Here is a 16,933-nt window from a genome sequence, read left to right as displayed (position 1 = left end):
AAAACAACATCTGTCATGAAATGAGATTTGAAAAATAAATAAATAAATAAACACAACTCTCATAAATAACCTCTCTTTTCCATCTCTTATAAACCCTATAACCTCTTACTGGTACTGTCCCTCACTGCAAAAAAAAACTTCAGTACTCAAATCCCTCTGTGGTGCATTGACATAGCATTAGTAATTTAAGTCTCCATACAATGTCACCACAAACACGTAAACTGAAATTCCAATAGAGCGTTATCTTCCTCCTCACAGTGATGTCTTCTTGCAGCACAGAACAGTATATTTAACTCACCCTTCGATTACCCTGAAGACTGTAAATTTGTACATGGTTCTTCCAGCTGAGTATTTAGAAGTGATACAAACAAAAAACAAAAAATCGCTTCAACAATCGCTTCCATTAAAGCGCACACGCAAATAAGCTAGAAGAGCCTTCTCCAACTCTTCGCGCATGCGTGAAAAAATCTTGACTCTCCAGCATGTAGAAATCGCTTCCGCAATCGCTTCCGTTAAAGCGCACACGCAAGTAAATTAGAAGAGCCTTCTCCAACTCTTCATGCATGCGTGAACCACAGATAATGCTCTCACATAATGCGCACGCTGCCTGCCTCCTGGGACATGCGCAGATGACTTCTCCTCCACGTCACTGACCCGCACTGCTGAACTGACAGTTGATACGCCGTCACTGGAACGCAGACCGCAGAAACCGGCTGATTGCCACTCCTTCCTCAAACCCCTTCACCTTGCCGGGTTTGTTCTCCTGGATCTCACAAACAGCCGCACACGAAGAGTTAACTCCTCTACGATCTTCAAACCCAACAGCTTATGAAGTCTGCCGATTAACACCTTTCAAAGACGCGCTGGATGTTGAGGTGATTTTCTTCTTTAATACTCCCACGATCGTCGCCAATGTAAAGTTGTAACTTCACTGAAATAAATCTTCATCCACGTAGTTTAAGTCAGGTAGGGTTTATTCACCTCATCCACCTTACACGCAGCTCCAACTGTCTCTACAAAGAAAAGCTCTCGCTCCCCCAACCAACATTCCACTTGGAATTACAATTGTAAAAGGTTCTCAACCCTTAAAGCGACAATGCAATGTCACACCCACCTCTGCCAACCCCACCCCTCAGGTGGTGGAGGCGAGGTGAAGTCCACTCTTCAGTGCCCGCCATCTTGCAGATGGCAGGCACTCTCCAATCAGGATTAGGGATTGTGTCCACTCCCCCACGTGAGGTGAGAACACCAAGGGTGTAGTCACCCTAAGGTCAGTAGCCCATTGGCAACTGACCTCAAGACCCCTAAAACGCCCCCTAAATACAGTATTTAGGGGGCAGCCCTGAACCAAGAAGACAGACTCCTGCAACCTACAAGAAGAAGGACGAAAGAAGAAGCTCAGCAGAGGAGACTGCAGAGAAGAACTGACTTGGTCTCAGTCCTACCGGCCTGTCTGCAGTATCCAGAGATCCTGCGCCAAAAGTCGCCTTGTCTTGCAGCCAGCTGCCTCCAGAACCCTTGGGAAGACTGACTGCCTTCAACAAAGGCCGGCTCTCCTGTGAACAGCAGCTCTGTTCAAAAGAAACTCCCAAGACAGGGTTAGAGCCTGCTGAGGACAAAGAAACCCAATGCCTGGAACCACCACTGCATCTGACGCCAATGGCCCGAATCCGGGAGGACCACCAGACCCAGCGAGGTCCCCTAGCATCTAGAATCCAAGTCCACCGCGGGTTGACCCCTCCAGGACTCCCCGACATCACCTACAGCCTCTGCACAGAGCACCCCTAACCGCAAGTGGCCCAGAAAGGCGAAATACCACCTCAAAAGACACCCCTGCATCCAGCCGCCCTGCGCCCTGGAGAAGAGAACCTGAGGTGCACCTACATCCCGAGCTCTCCAACTTACCTGCCCAGCTATTGTTTCCTCCTGGAAGTCTTCATGTACCGAGCCTGCAGCCAAAATCCAAAACCAGCAACTCCCACTGAAAACAACAGGGCAACCGAAGCCAAAACAACACCCTGCCCCTGCGCCGCCCCTGCGCCGCTGCGGGAGTACCTTGTGTGCTAACTCGGATCCCCTTTGCCCTGAGCATAACACCAGGGAGAGGGTGTAGTTGGTGTAGGATACTATACTGAGTCCGTGCTGTCTGACGATGGCGGCAAGGGGGGCCATGTAGATGTTGAAGAGCATGGGGGTGAGCGACGATCCTTGGGGTACTCCGCAATTGATTTCTGTGGATTTCGGAGAGGAAGGGTGGCAGTCTGATTCTTTGGGTTCTGCCGGTGAGGAAGGAGCGGATCAAGAACACAGGCAATGGGAACCTGGTTAGCAGGAGCACAGTGCACACTCGGTCAAAGAGGCATTAGAATCAGACAAAAAGCGGGGGGTAACCATGCCAAAAAGGGCACTTTCCTACAAGGCATAAATTGCTATTAGACATGAGGTCAGACCACCGTGCCAAAGACAGTGCAGCCATTAAGGCTAACTGTTGCCAATGCCACTAACCTGTGGTATATCTCCAAGCTCAATCCACAGGAGCGACGAGAATATCCCCACACTCCTACAGTCCGTCTATGAGTGAGAAGATTCAATGTACTCACACCTCTCAGAGGGAGTATTGGAGATGTGGGGATCAGAAGGCAGGACAATACACTTCAAATCCCCCAGCTGATTCCCTCGAAATGACCAAAGAAGAGGGAATCCTACAGGGAAAACAAGAAAGAAAATATTAGAATACTACCTCCCTTCCCATATAACACTAGACTTAAGAGTAGACTCAGTGCTGGCCCTATAGAAGACACACTTTCCCTTACCGGCTGAACACCTCCAATGATCAGCAGTGCAAGTTTCAATTCTGTGTTAAATCCAGGGAAGGCAGACGACATATAATTGTCTTGGGCAATGACAAAAATAAGGACTGCAATAATCTGTTAAAGCTTCTACACAGAGTTTTGCTTCAAGCATTTATGCCCCAAAACAAGAAGAAAAAAAAAAAAAAGGCCGGGCAAGCGCTCCACAATGCAACATTATTTAACAAGCCCTTTACTGGATGTAAGGGCAGTGAATAGAAAACAAGTTAGCACGAAGCGATTATAACACACAGGGTACTTCTCTGGTTTAAAAAAAGAAGAAACGCGCGGTGCGTGTGTAGAAAAATGCCGTCAGAAGCTCGCTGTATAAACAAATGGGTTACAATGTATCCTTCATTGTAACACGTGAAAATTAAACGCGGCCGCGTCTACTCCGTACACAGGGCTCGGCCGCAGGTTTGGGTAATGAAGCGCCCGCGGAAACCAGAGCTCGGCTGCAGAGGAAGTCTCCTCAACTGTGGGCTCGAGTAGGATCAAAGAAGGGCAGCCAGCAAGAGACCGTTTAGATAGCGGGGAGGGTAGGAAGCGACGATTGGGAATGGATGTCACGAGTACCGAAGACAGATTCAGTGCGAGGAAACAAAACACAGGATACGAGCAAAAAGGGGCGTGGAGTCAGGTTCAGGAAACCGAAAGCCAAGCAACAGCTTCTCGGCGAATCAAAGTATTTAAAGGAAGGGAGTGTCTATAAACTCCACCTCCATTAGAGTGGCAAGGGACCTGCTCCAAAGTGTGTACTCCTACAAGGTAAGCACTCAGCCCTCCCTACGGCCCCAAGGGACTATGCTGGAAGCCTGATGTCTAACACTAACAACCGGAGGAGTTATGTTGAAGGGGAGCACTCCTTGATAAACTGGTTCTTGTTCTTTGAATTAATTTTTTGGCTGTGGTGCGACAGTTATGTAGAAGTTTGTTCTCTTCTACGACGTGAAAACTGGTTAAAGACAGGATAAGGACCTGTGTTTAGCTGTGCACTATTCACAAATACAGTAAAGAACTCCAAGAGGGCAAATTAAGAAAATACAGAAGAGATACCATCGATTACAAACTGAACGAGGTATACACTTGGGCGAAATATACGCACGCAAGAGATATGAACAACGTAAACCGAGTACACATTCGTCGGAAGAAAGTCTGGTCACAGACAAGGACATTTCATCATCTAGAATACCCGTTCAGCCTGGAACTTCATCTACAAGCCATCAAACAGCAACTATGGACAATACTGAATATTCAGAAAAGTCGCGAGCAGTGTCTTTTTTATCACAGGCACCGGATCAAGGTTTACCTCCAGCTCAACCTTTAGAGAAACCAACCACCACAGACCGACCAGGCGAGGAAAGGGGAGGAAAATCGCTACGCAGCAGGAAGAACATTCCTTAATTGTTAATATTTCCTCCATTAACATTACACCTCATGAAAAAGCAGTATTGAATAAAGGATTGTCATTCGTACCAACCCACCACAGGAATCGCTTGGAAATTGATGTAGCCGTGTACAGATTCATGCGCACCCTGCGCCTCTGTCACTTTTTCACAAATATTGTGACTCAAGAAGCAATCCCATCAACTTCACTAGCCACTAAATTTAAACCTAGGAGCACTTTTCAAGCTCCGGTGTCACATAAGATGTTAGACACGTTTGAAATCATGGTGAAAAAAGACATACAAAATTTGAACTTGACCAAGAACAAACACCAAAACCTCACCAAACATGAAAGGATTACCCTCAAAACTTTAGCCAGTAAACCTCAAATCACGATTGTGGGAGCCGGCCTCGTGGCGTGGTCCTGTTTCCCCGCGCTAAGCCGCACGAGGTCCCATGCACATCGGGACTCCTCCATCTTGGATTGCACGTCACTCCACGTGACCATCTGTATGACCCTGCTCTACCCGGCCTCGGTCCCAGCGAGGCCCGACATCGAGACGCCAACCCCTGGCCCGGGGGATACCACGTGAGCCCTTCCCACTCCCGGCGGAGGGCAGTATCGATGGGACCCCCAACCGTCTCTCCACACCTGGGTGTGACCGCCCCACAGCTCTCTGGGGCCTGGCGACTCTCCTGCTGGGCGTCTGGCCGCTCCCTACCCGGCCTCTCCGCCCCCTCCGGGTGCAAGGGTCCGGACATCAAAGGGCTCCCGTCCTATATCTGGGGCGACCCGACAACAGGGCAGGAGTTGTATCCTGGAGTCAAGAGCCCTGCTGATCGAATCGCGTCTGACCCTACGGAAGAAGACTCACCCTGAACCACCACTTGAGCCCTGCTGACGACGTCGCGGCTCCACCGTGCTTAAAGACCTTCACGAACCTTTGGGGCCCTGCTGACGCTGTCGCGGCCCGACCTTGTTGAACCTTACCACCTGAGCCCAGCTGACCTCGTCGCGGCTCGACCGAAGCGGACCTACCACCAGAGCCCTGCTGACCGTGTCGCGGCTCGACCTAAGCGGAACTACCATCCGAGCCCTGCAGACGCCGTCACGGCTCTCCACGTCCGAGCCGCTCTGAGACCAGCATCCAAGGTCTGGCACAGAGCCCTCCCGTACCTCTGGTTGGTACTAAGACTGTCCCGCTACCCTATCCTCTTAACGAACATTGAGACTCTGATAGGATCCCTCGATCCCTCTGTAAATATTACCCGTATTATTGCCGATAAAGAATCTAATCTTGCAACTGCTATTGAGTCCTGTGTGGTGGTGTTACTGGGCCTAGTACGATCATAGGAGGAGGACCTCCCCGAGGGGGCTTCTCAGCGGCGCTCGGCTATACCTTTGCGGTAGGAAGGTGCCCGGAATAGTCTCCCCGACTACCCGGTGGCCCTCCCTCCAACAACGATCCAACCAGCTGATAAGGGAGGAGCTATTGTTATTATGGACTCTGAATTCTATCATCAACAAGTCAATATTCACGTAAGTGACCAAAACACTTATTTACCACTACAAACTGATCCAACAATGCAACTTCAAGCTATCCTACAAGAGATTCTAAACAAAGCTCTCACTGAGGGTTGGATTGATGAACCCACTAAACAGTTCCTTACCACTTCGGATCCTCGTAGACCACATCTATATATGATACCGAAGATACACAAAAACTTACACAAACCGCCATTTAGACCTATAGTATCTGGCTGTGGATCATTGTTTGATTCCATTGGCAAATACCTAGATTACTATCTCCAGAAGTTCGTACAGAACTGGTGGTCATATGTCAGAGATACCACGGATTTTCTTACTAAACTTGGCAACATTTATTCCAACATTGAGCCCTCATGGTTACTTTGCACAATTGACGTGGTGGCATTATATACCTCAATTCCCCACACAGCTGGCATGGAGGCGGTTGAATGGGCCATCCTACAAAGAGAAGATATTGAAATTGACAAAGTGTTTTTATTACAACTATTACATTTTTGTCTACATCACAGCTACTTCAAATGGGAGGAGAAGTACTACGCTCAGCTCTCGGGAACCTCTATGGGTTTTCCAGGGGCACCGTCGTACGCCAATATCTTCATGGCAATGTTCGAACAGGAATACATCATGGACATTCCACAAAGTTGGTCTAACATTTATACTTATTGCCGTTACATTGATGATATTTTTCTTATCTGGACAAACTCACAACAATCACTGGAGCATATGATTACCACACTGAACTCCCAAAACCCCAGGATTCAATTCACGTATAAAATTGACAAACAAACCATTGAATACTTGGACGTCACCATCAACAAAGCTCCAGGAGGCCACAGTTTAACTACCACAGTTTACACTAAACCAACGGACCGAAACAACGTACTGGAACACTCAAGCTTTCATCCTATAAGTCTCATTAACAATCTCCCATACTCTCAATTCATCAGGATAAAACACATCTGTTCAGACACACAGGACTGTAGAGCAAAAATCACAGACTACAGAGAGAAATATCAACAACGAGGCTATCCCATAAAAATTCTTCAAGAATGTGAACAAAGAGCGCTGCTAAAATTGCGGGGAGAATTATTAGCAACCACCAAATCTTCCAGTAAAAACAACACAGTATTCATTTCTAAATTCTCTACAAGTTCAAGAGCCATCAAAAAGATCATCAACAAGAGATGGGAACTTTTATCCAACGAACCTGATTTCAACAACATCTTTCAGCAACCACCATTACATGCCTACACAAGAGGTCAAAACTTACGGGAACTCATAGCACCAACTAAAATCTCAAAAAACAGAACAACAGACAAAGGAACCTTGAAATGCCACAATTGTTCACATTGTAACAACATAATCCCAGGCAATATCTTGACACATCCAACTACAGGAAAATATGTTTTACTTAGACATACCAGTGACTGTAATACTACCAATGTAGTATACAGAATCAAATGCCCATGCGGCAAATTATATGTGGGCAAAACGGAACGTAAAATTAAAGTACGTCTCACAGAACACAAGAGCCGCATCAGAACCAAGAACACAAATTCACCTCTGGCTATCCATTGGAATGAAGCCTGTCACTCGATATCCCAACTCAGATTCCAGATCATAGAACACATTGTGCCACAACATGGAGTAAACAATCACCGCAAACTATTGCAGAGAGAGGTGTACTGGATAAAATATCTAGATACAATGTCCCCAAAAGGATTGAACGACAGATTAGATATGTCATGCTTTATTTGAATATACATGCATAGACATTTTTCCTCACAGGACCACCGCGAGTCTCAGTAATCTCACTATATTATTCCCCTCTTAATTTACTATTCTCTATCCCATGACATTCTGCCCTTACTGTTATACAGGGAGTAAAACACTGTATGAACTTGACCTATAACACCCAAAACACACTATCTACTTCAGATACACCACATGTAACTCTAGCAAGCTTATTCAGGTTCCTTCCACCTTATTTTTAGCACACCATAGCACCGAGCTCTATTACCACCTGTCATCACCAATTACGTGACATCTCTTATTCTCCACCAATCCATCCACATATGTTCGCGGCCTCTCGCAATATTTTTTGTTCGCACTTTAGAACGCAGCCCTTTGTTTATTCTATTTCCATCCTCCAGATGTCAGTGCACCAACATTCCATATTAACGTTCATTTTCAAACTATCATTTTCTGACGTTTTTCACCCAAAGGCTCAAATATAATGTATATGCATCCACAGCCACTGTTAACGGCGTTTTAGACAGACCGTCTTTTAATTCTTTATTACAAAACTTTATCAACATCAGCTCTCTTCCTTTGAGGATGTTTTACCATTCTAAGATGGCGTCTATCTCACAATGTCATCACGTATCTCTAACATAGTCCTCTTTCGATATTTTGAATCGGAGTTTCTTTCCGGTTTCCTTTTCACTCATATATTTGAGCCCGCAGGCGCATTATACTTACCTCTTCCATTGACGGTGCACTGCAATTCACGTTACGATCTTCTTATTAGGTAAGACCTTTATGAGGTTTTTATGCTAGACTTAAACCCTTTTTTGTATCTTCACGCCGGCACGCTTATTCACGAGATGTTCCCTCTTCTTTACCTTCCGTTTCTTTAGAAAACACCGTACGCATACACTCAGGTAAGCTTTGTGAGCGCTAAATCTTCTGCTTCAGTTTAGTCCCACATCAAGTATTTCCTTCATGGCACCTTATAACGAAGGTCAGTTTTACTCTCCCCTTATTGTTTATGTTCACACAGATATCGACTCACATGCTCTCAGGTAAGCAAGACTTCCGACCTTATATATCCTACTTCCTTATGACACAGAGACTCAGACACTAACGTTCAATTCCACTCCTTGTTTTCAATACAGTGCACCCTTCAGAGTATTGACACAGGTAACTACATTCAGTTAAGTCGGTGTTAGACCATCACATACAGTGATTGAGCCCACGTATAAACATTCATCCGCATTTGTTTATTCTATTGCAGATTGGCCCCTGATGAAGGAACCGGCTGGTTCCGAAATGCATTGGGCAACTCTATATGTGTTGTTATTAATTTGTTAATGTCAAACAACTTTATCTGTATGTTAATCTATGTATATAGCACAACAATGATTGCGAAGTGTTACCATGTTTAAAGCTGATTGTATGGCTCACTGATAAGTATGCTTGAAACAGCATTGTTTAAAATGGTACACATTTACACAAAGTGCTAGTTGTAACTTTGAAAAATAAAAGTACAACGTGTGTAAAAACAATATAGTGTCGGAGTAGACACTTTGTGAATAGTGCACAGCTAAACACAGGTCCTTATCCTGTCTTTAACCAGGTAACACTAACAACCAGCAGAGACTACTGATAGCTGTCAGCACCCAGAACCACACCATCAGCTGTCCACACACAGGCGGAAGGGCTAACACACAGGCTTCTTTGGGTTCATGGGTCTTGCTGCTGTTTTGGAGCAGGGTTACTACTTCCTGTGGTAAACACCCTCCTTCCACTCCCTTCCATCAGCTGAGGGGCCAGATCCTCTTGTTGAACTGTTGCCTGACTTGTCAGGACTTCTTGTGGGGCATGTAGGTTCTTCCTGACAGGAGTAGAACCTCTTTGGCACACTGGAACTTATTCTAAAAGTTGCCCACCTTTCCTACTCTTCTTTCTCTTGCGCTTTCTCTGGGCCTACTTTGACTACCTACAGGTTCAGCACCTCCAGAAGCCTTGGGAAAGGGCTGGCACTCGACCAGTACCTTTTTGGGCTCAGACCAACCTCTGGGAGGTAATTTCCAAGGAGACAGTCAAGGGGGAGGTTTGGACTGACTACCACCCTCTGCCAACTAAGGGATCCAGCTATCTCCAGGAGTACTAAAGCCACAGGCCTGACAGTACTTCCGCTGGGATAGCCCTTACTTGTCTAGTCTGCACTGGTAAATACTGGTCTGTGGATATCAGCCTGTCATACACAATCGTGTTACTGGCACAGGTATCCCGCAGGGGAGTGGTTGGGATTCCATTCACCTTACTGTGATAGAAGTGACTACTTCCCTCTGGAATCACCAACTCACCTTCTGGCCAAGTTTCCCAGTTAAAAGCTACATAGATATCCTCATCTGAGGAGTAATCCTCTAAGGCTACACTGACAATCCCAGTGCCGACCTTTTTCTTGAGACAAGCTGAGTCCCCTCTGTACTGCCCAGCCTGTTGACAATCAAAGCAGGGCCTCCAGTCCATGACTTTTTAAAGCTTAGGGTCCCCACTAGTCTGTTTACCACTAGAGGTGGAGTGGGAAGTACTATCCATCTTTTGGGGGGCCTGAGTCTCTGAAGGTGTCTACTTACCACCTCCTTCCTTTTTCTTGTGTGCGCATGAACCCTCTTTCTTGGAATCAAGATGTGCGTCTTCATAATTTAATTATAGAGCCCTTCATAGTCCTGCACCTTGTTACCTTTTAGCCAGCCACCTAGTGTTTTTACAGAGAAGTCCACAAAATCTACCCAGGTCTGACTCGAGGTTGTCCGAGTATCCCTGACCCTAATCCTGTACTCCTCAGTCTTGAGTCCAAAGCCCTCAATGAGGGTTTCCTTCTGGTGGTCATAGGTCTCGGCCTCTGTCTCACTCAGTGCCAGGAGTCTCTCCCTGCACTTAACTGAGAACGACTCCCAGAGCAGAGAGCCCCAGCGCCTGGTGTGACCTCCTGATTGTACAAGCCTCTCACAGGCAGTGAACCACTTAGTTATATCGTCACCCTCAACATATTTGGGGACAATCCCTTAGTGGGGTTTAGGGTCAAAGTGTTCCTCTCTCTTACTATTTGAATTGTTGTCAGCTGTTTCTGTGTCCTCCCCTGTGAGTCCTGTGTTCGTCCCTTCTTTCTCTGCCCTCTCTGACTCTGCCCTCTTTCTCTTTTCATGACCGGGCAGTGCGAAGCAGACATTTGTTTTTTTTGGGAGCTGAGGTTTTAGTGGGGCAGCAAGTATAATGGCAGCGGCACATTGGTGCAAGTGACCACTGCACCCAATTAAAATTGCTTTTTAAGCCGAGCCACTGAATAAAAGGCAAAGTGTATTGCCTGCATTAGAACCACTGGAGCAGAGCTAAGCGTGGTCAAGTTATACGTCTAGCTCCCATTTCTAAAAGGTAGGGTTTCATATGTTTTTGTTGCTGAATGTGAGACAGCAGCCAGTTGTGTTTTCTGGTGTGCAGCAGTGCTCCTCTGCAAACACGTGCTTCTGTAATATTTTACAGTGTGTTTCAGTGTCACGTCCCCCTTTGCTCAGCAGGCATCACTAAGACTGCCTTTCTACGTTACACTTCAAGGCACTAACGAGCTGAAATAGAGAGGTCGAGTGTTTCCCTTGAAGTTTACATTTCGCAAGGTGCAGAGATGCAAACACAGTTCTACTCTCTCGGTAGATAACGACAGTGTAACTCAAGACGCAGGCTTAGCACTATGCCACATTTTCTAATTGTGCCTCTGTGATATGTTTACTGCATTAACAGGTAAAAGCTGATTCCGATCGAGGTGGGACCAGCAGGCGCGATTTATTGAGGTCACAGTTGTGTGTGCGCTGTCAGCACTTGATGAACTTGCACTGTACAGGTTCTTGTTTTTTGCAAGGTTGTTCCAGTTTTCTTTGTGAACCCAACCAGGCGGGTTGTAATATGCCACCAGCATGCAAAAATAGTGAATTTCAATTTGTAAAAATAGAACGCAATTCTCAGTTTCCTGCAACTAATTTTTGGTGGCCCATCATTTATTGCACTGCGTGAGGAAACAATATAAAAAAATATAATTTTTCAAGGTTTACTTTTTTGTATTACCTTTGCCACCAACACCCGGCACGATCTTGGGCCTCATGAATAGAGACAGATTGCGGTCATAAAGCCTGTGGTTTGCAAAATCAGAGGGCTGTAGACTCCAAATCATAATCTCTCTCCAGACTGAACAAACAACTTCCCTTCCTGCTTATTTTTCCCCCATTAGATCCCTGTACAATAGACAGCCCAAAGTTAAAATGATTCTGGAAAATATCGCTACACCCTCAATGACTTTACTACCACAGTACTGGACCGCATCGACTCCCACACAACAATCACCACCACCAAGAAAATATCCCTAATAGTCAATGTCTAATAACACTGGGCATCCACAGTGGACATTTGATGAGCTATTGGCTCTACAGACTGCTTACTGCTGCCTCAAAATTGCCATTCACAAAGCAACGTCATGTTCCAAGACCATACATGCTGCTGATAATTAAATGAAGGGACTGTTTAATGTAGTCAAAGACTGCATAAACTCATACCTCCAACATGCCATCCAATACTTCCTTGACAAATGTCAATCACTTTTTATCAACAAGATCTCTGTCATATGGCACAAAGGGGGCCGCCACATACACAGTGCTTCTTGTTTTTCAGGATTCTATTCTAAAGTTGTATCTGAGTCACATTGTGATTAGCAGATGTGGTGCTATACAACATGGCTAAAAGACATTCACATTGACAATGCCAATAGCTCAGGCATTGCTGAGACCTATTGGCTTTGCCAATGCTTGTTTAAACTTGCATTCTGTCTACCCGTAATTCTGCTCAACCCATTATAATTTCACAGCATCAAATAGAAACTACCTGGACCAGATGAGCTGCTCCCACTCTGCCCTATGAGGCTTGGCAGCTCAGTAGCACTCAGTGACCAACGCCTCAGGTTACTGCAGATATGTTTGGTATTACTTAAAAGAATTCACGTGCCTGGATTTGTTTTATACCCTGCAGTGGCCAATAATAGAGATTTCTAGATCCCAGTCCACTTCTTCAAATGTATAAAGTGAGATAAAGGGTGACGCAAAGTGTCACGTGTAAGAAGACACAAGCACATCACGCATAAGGAAACTGTAGTCATGGAAATGTCACGCATAAGGCCACTACAGTCATGGAAATGCCACGTATGAGGCCACTACAGTCATAGAAATGTCACGCATACGGCCACGGTAGTCATAGAAATGTCACGCATAAGGCCACTACAGGCATGGAAAGGTCACACATAAGGACACGCATAAGGCCACTACAGTCATGGAAATGTCCCGCATAAGGCCACAGTAGTCATGGAAATGTAACGCATAAGGACACGCATATGGGCACTGTAGCCATGGAAATGTCACACATAAGGACACGCATAAGGCCACTACAGTCATGGAAATGTCACGCATAAGGCCACTACAATCATGGCAATGTCATGCATACGGCCACAGTAGTCATGGAAATGTCATGCATAAGGACACGCATAAGGCCACTACAGTCATGGAAATGTCACACATCAGGACACGCATAAGGCCACTACAATCATGGAAATGTCAAGCATACGACCATAGTAGTTATGGAAATGTCACGCATACGGCCACGGTAGTCATAGAAATGTCACACATAAGGACACGCATAAGGCCACAACAGTCATGGAAATGTCACGCATAAGGCCACTACAGTCATGGAAATGTCACGCATAAGGCCACTACAGTCATGGAAATGTCACACATAAGGCCACTACAGTCATGGAAATGACACACATAAGGCCACTACAGTCATGGAAATGTCACACATGGGTAATCAGAACACTTGGCAGCCGTGGGTCACGGGCCTCCTCCTACCTTCGGGGGGAATCAGTGCAGGCGCCAGGGGCCCCAGCTGTCTGTGGGGCTCTTGAAAAGAGAACTGCGTCCTCCAGTGCAGCAGGCTTGACACTGAGGCCCGAGGGGCTGGGGCGGGGCTTGCCCACTTCCACTGCATGTGCTGTCTGACCCGGAAGAGGAACCGCCGTTGTCATGATCCGTCAGTCACTAGCAGGCCATGCTCCTTTGTGGTGTCGTGTGTGTCAGGACTATCGTGGTGCGCTACCTAGCACCCTGGGCCCCACACGTAGCAATAACCACTCGGGACACGTGTATGTGTTTGCTCCGTCTCTCGTGCCGTGGCCGTTCTGCCTACGTGCACTGATGACGTCATATTTATTGCCTTGGACATGTACGCGTAGACTGACGTCCACACCGTTACGCGTCACGCCAGTTATCGCGACATTACACTCCTTGTCGGCTTGGTTTTAGCTTTTATCCCTATTTTAGTTCATTTGTGCAACGTTTTATGCCAGAAAGAGATGTTTTTGACATTAGTAATATTAATCTGTTCCGGGATGGATGCCCCGCACACATCCGAAGGACGATTTCTCCAATTGTGGTTTTATTTGTGGTTAAAGCCGGACCCGACCGCGCTTCTCTGCAGTTGGCGAACCTCGAATGATGTTCGTGGGGCGGTCGTGTTTACCCACCTGCCCATGACGAGTGGCGCGAGGATTATAGCTCAGTGGCGACGAGGCTGGGCGGCTCCTTTTCATGAGCTCTGCTTATGATCAATTTACACTCAGGAGAGCGCAGCAATGAGCAGAAGTGAGGCTTGCTTCAGGCGTGTGCTGATCAAGTGCTCTACAGCGCATGGATGCCTCGATGACTGATAATGTGACATTCATTCAAGCTCCTATTCACCAAACACAATGCTCCAGTACCTGCATGTTCTTAATTTTTCATGTGTGTTTGTTAAATTGGATTAAATTAAGTGAACAGGTACTACAACTCCCAAAATGCATTCGTCTGCCAGCCTGGTGTTGCAGTCTGCAGAGTGATGGGCATGGGAAGGGCTCAGGGTGGATACAGCCACCACGCAGCCTGCATGAAGATCTCTTGTTCGCCTCCACTTAGCTAGTGCATCTTGCACAGCATGGATAGCTCCAGTAGTGGTGTGGACAGATCTTAAGATATGCATGCCAGCGCAGGGGGGTAGACGTGGCATTTCTTCAAGAGATGGATTTGGTGGCAGTGAAGGGGACCAGACGCCCAAGGAAATGGATGGGCAAATCAATGCCACAGGTTATTCTGCATTCGCCAGAGGGACATTGATCAGGGTGCGAGCTGGGGTCCCCTTTGGGGTTGCGAGGACACACATAGACCATGATGGGCGCTATGCTATCCTGATGGGACGGCTCAATGGGCACCAGATTCTGATGGGTAGCGTGTACGCCCCAATGAAAGGCAGGCGTCTTTTCTAGATGCTGTCACTACATCCTCTCTGCTGACCCAGGCACACCAAAGCTGTTGCTTGTAGCAGACATACAACTGAACATAGGTCTATCCCACCCTCCAGGATTCCCCAGTAATCCGGACAGCGCAGTACGTCAGGGAATGGCCGGACCACTGGGCCTTAAAAGAAGTTTGGAGATTGCATAACATGGGAATCGGAGAATACTAATTTTATTCTCTAGTGTATGACCAGTGACCTCCATGTGCTCTTGGATAAGATGTGCTTCTTAGATCTAATTGCACAGATCACCAACAGAGTACCTGAGTCGCACGATCTCAGAACATAGCTCCCTCTTGGCCACCCTCTACTGGGGAAGACACATGGTGCCATCCCTGCATGGCGCTTCTCACCCACTTACATGCATAAAGTCACATTCTGAGACCCCCTGGGAGAGATGATCCCTGAAGGGCTTATTTATGAAGGCCTTGCGCCGCCGGTGCGTCACTTTTAAAATGGAAAAAAGTGACGTCCCGGCTATGCAAGGCCTTCATAAATAAGGCCTTGAGGAGCAGATTTACAAGAAACTGACGCATCTATGCGTCAGTTTCCCTGCACCTCCATGCAAAACCCTTGCGCCGCCACGGATGCATCGTATTTACAATACGGCACACCATGGCACAAGGATTGATATGCATCAGAAATTCGGACACATCTGTTGGCGCAAAAGTAACACATTGCGGGAGTCGTGTCGCAAGCACGACGCAACTCCAGCCTCCAGCAATGCATGGGAGGGAGGCCTAAACTTATTGTGCTGCATCACTCCTTATGCCTGCTCCAAGCAGGCATAAGGTTTTGACGCAGTTGCTGTAGGAGAGTATGATCTGCTTCTTATGGTTACCCCCACTTTTTGCTGATGATTCACTGATTTTCGACTTAGCGAGACTGAGTCCCTGCTAATCAGGACCCCAGTCTATCTGCTTTCTCCTCTAAATTGATTGCATGTACTTTAGGTCACTCCAGATTGGATACTGGAGTACCCTTATCAGTCTCTAGTATATGGTACACCTTTGTACCCATGGCATAGGTACCCAAGAGGCCTACCGGGGGCTGCAGCATGTATTATGCCACCCCTGCCAGACCATTCAAAATGGGACAACAGGTCTGCTACTGCAGCCTGGGTAAGGTGGTGGATGCACCCCTTACTTAGATATAGGTTACCTATATCTATTCCAAATCACTGCACATACTAAACCTATCAGTCACCCCTATGGCAGGCCTTATCATTCCTGAAGGCAGGGTGCTGGGTTTTATGTGAGAGGGTGCCCCTGCATGCAGCCTTCGGAACCTATTTTCCGGGGTTGTCTGTGATGCAGCCAACTATATATATTTAAGTGCATTATAACCTCGCTGTAAATGCTAACTTTAAAACGGCTGCTTAGAAACATGTCGTGTTTGGTGTCAAACACCTTGGAATCATACCTCCCTGCCAGTAACTGGCGGGGGAGGTATGATTCCACCCTTCTAGATGGACTTATGTGAAATACCGGTAAACCCGGTACCAGCTTTCTCGACCCGGGCATCACAAAATGGATGCTGCCAGCCACAGACAGGAGTCTGCTCTCCTGCTGCTGAGCCAAGCTCGAGCAGAGGAAGGCCTGACAATAGGTTTCCTGTCACAGGGAGGTGTGACCACCTCCCAGACAGCCTTTAGTGTATTGGGGCTGGGTGGGTGCTCTCTGAGAGTGCGAGAAAGTCTGCACTGGGGGCACATTTGGTGTCCCCATACATAGTCCAGCTCAAACCGGTTGTAGGAGCCATTTGCTCCTGCTCTGGTGTGAAACTGGACAAAGGAGATGGGTATAGCCACCCCTCTGTCCTGACCCTCCCCTAGGTGGGCCCCCAGAGTTAGTCCAACCCCTTCCTTGGGTATGAAGCAGGAAACCTGACTACAGGACTTTGGATTTTACCTGGACTAAACTGCGAGCAGAAACCAGGGGGCATATTTACAAGGAGGCGATAATAAATTTTCGCCGCTTTAGCGGCCGTTTTCGGCCGAAAA

At 47.0% G+C, this 16,933-nt stretch overlaps 1 long non-coding RNA gene across 1 annotated transcript in view; it reads right to left on the bottom strand.

Moving 5' to 3' along the window:
• The window catches only part of LOC146799800 (uncharacterized), a 51,994-nt gene extending 38,225 nt beyond the window's left edge, over nucleotides 1–13,769 (bottom strand). Inside the window, exon 1 of the long non-coding RNA XR_014968971.1 lies at nucleotides 13,455–13,769. This is a non-coding gene — a long non-coding RNA (uncharacterized LOC146799800). The remainder of the gene's footprint in view (nucleotides 1–13,454) is intronic.
• Nucleotides 13,770–16,933: the final 3,164 nt, after the last annotated feature.

The sequence above is a fragment of the Triturus cristatus genome, chromosome 9, assembly GCF_964204655.1.
Source record: "Triturus cristatus chromosome 9, aTriCri1.1, whole genome shotgun sequence".
Classification (NCBI taxonomy): Eukaryota; Metazoa; Chordata; class Amphibia; order Caudata; family Salamandridae; genus Triturus; species Triturus cristatus.
The sequence above is the reverse complement of the archived record's forward strand: the minus strand, read 5'-3'. Positions and strand labels throughout refer to the sequence as shown.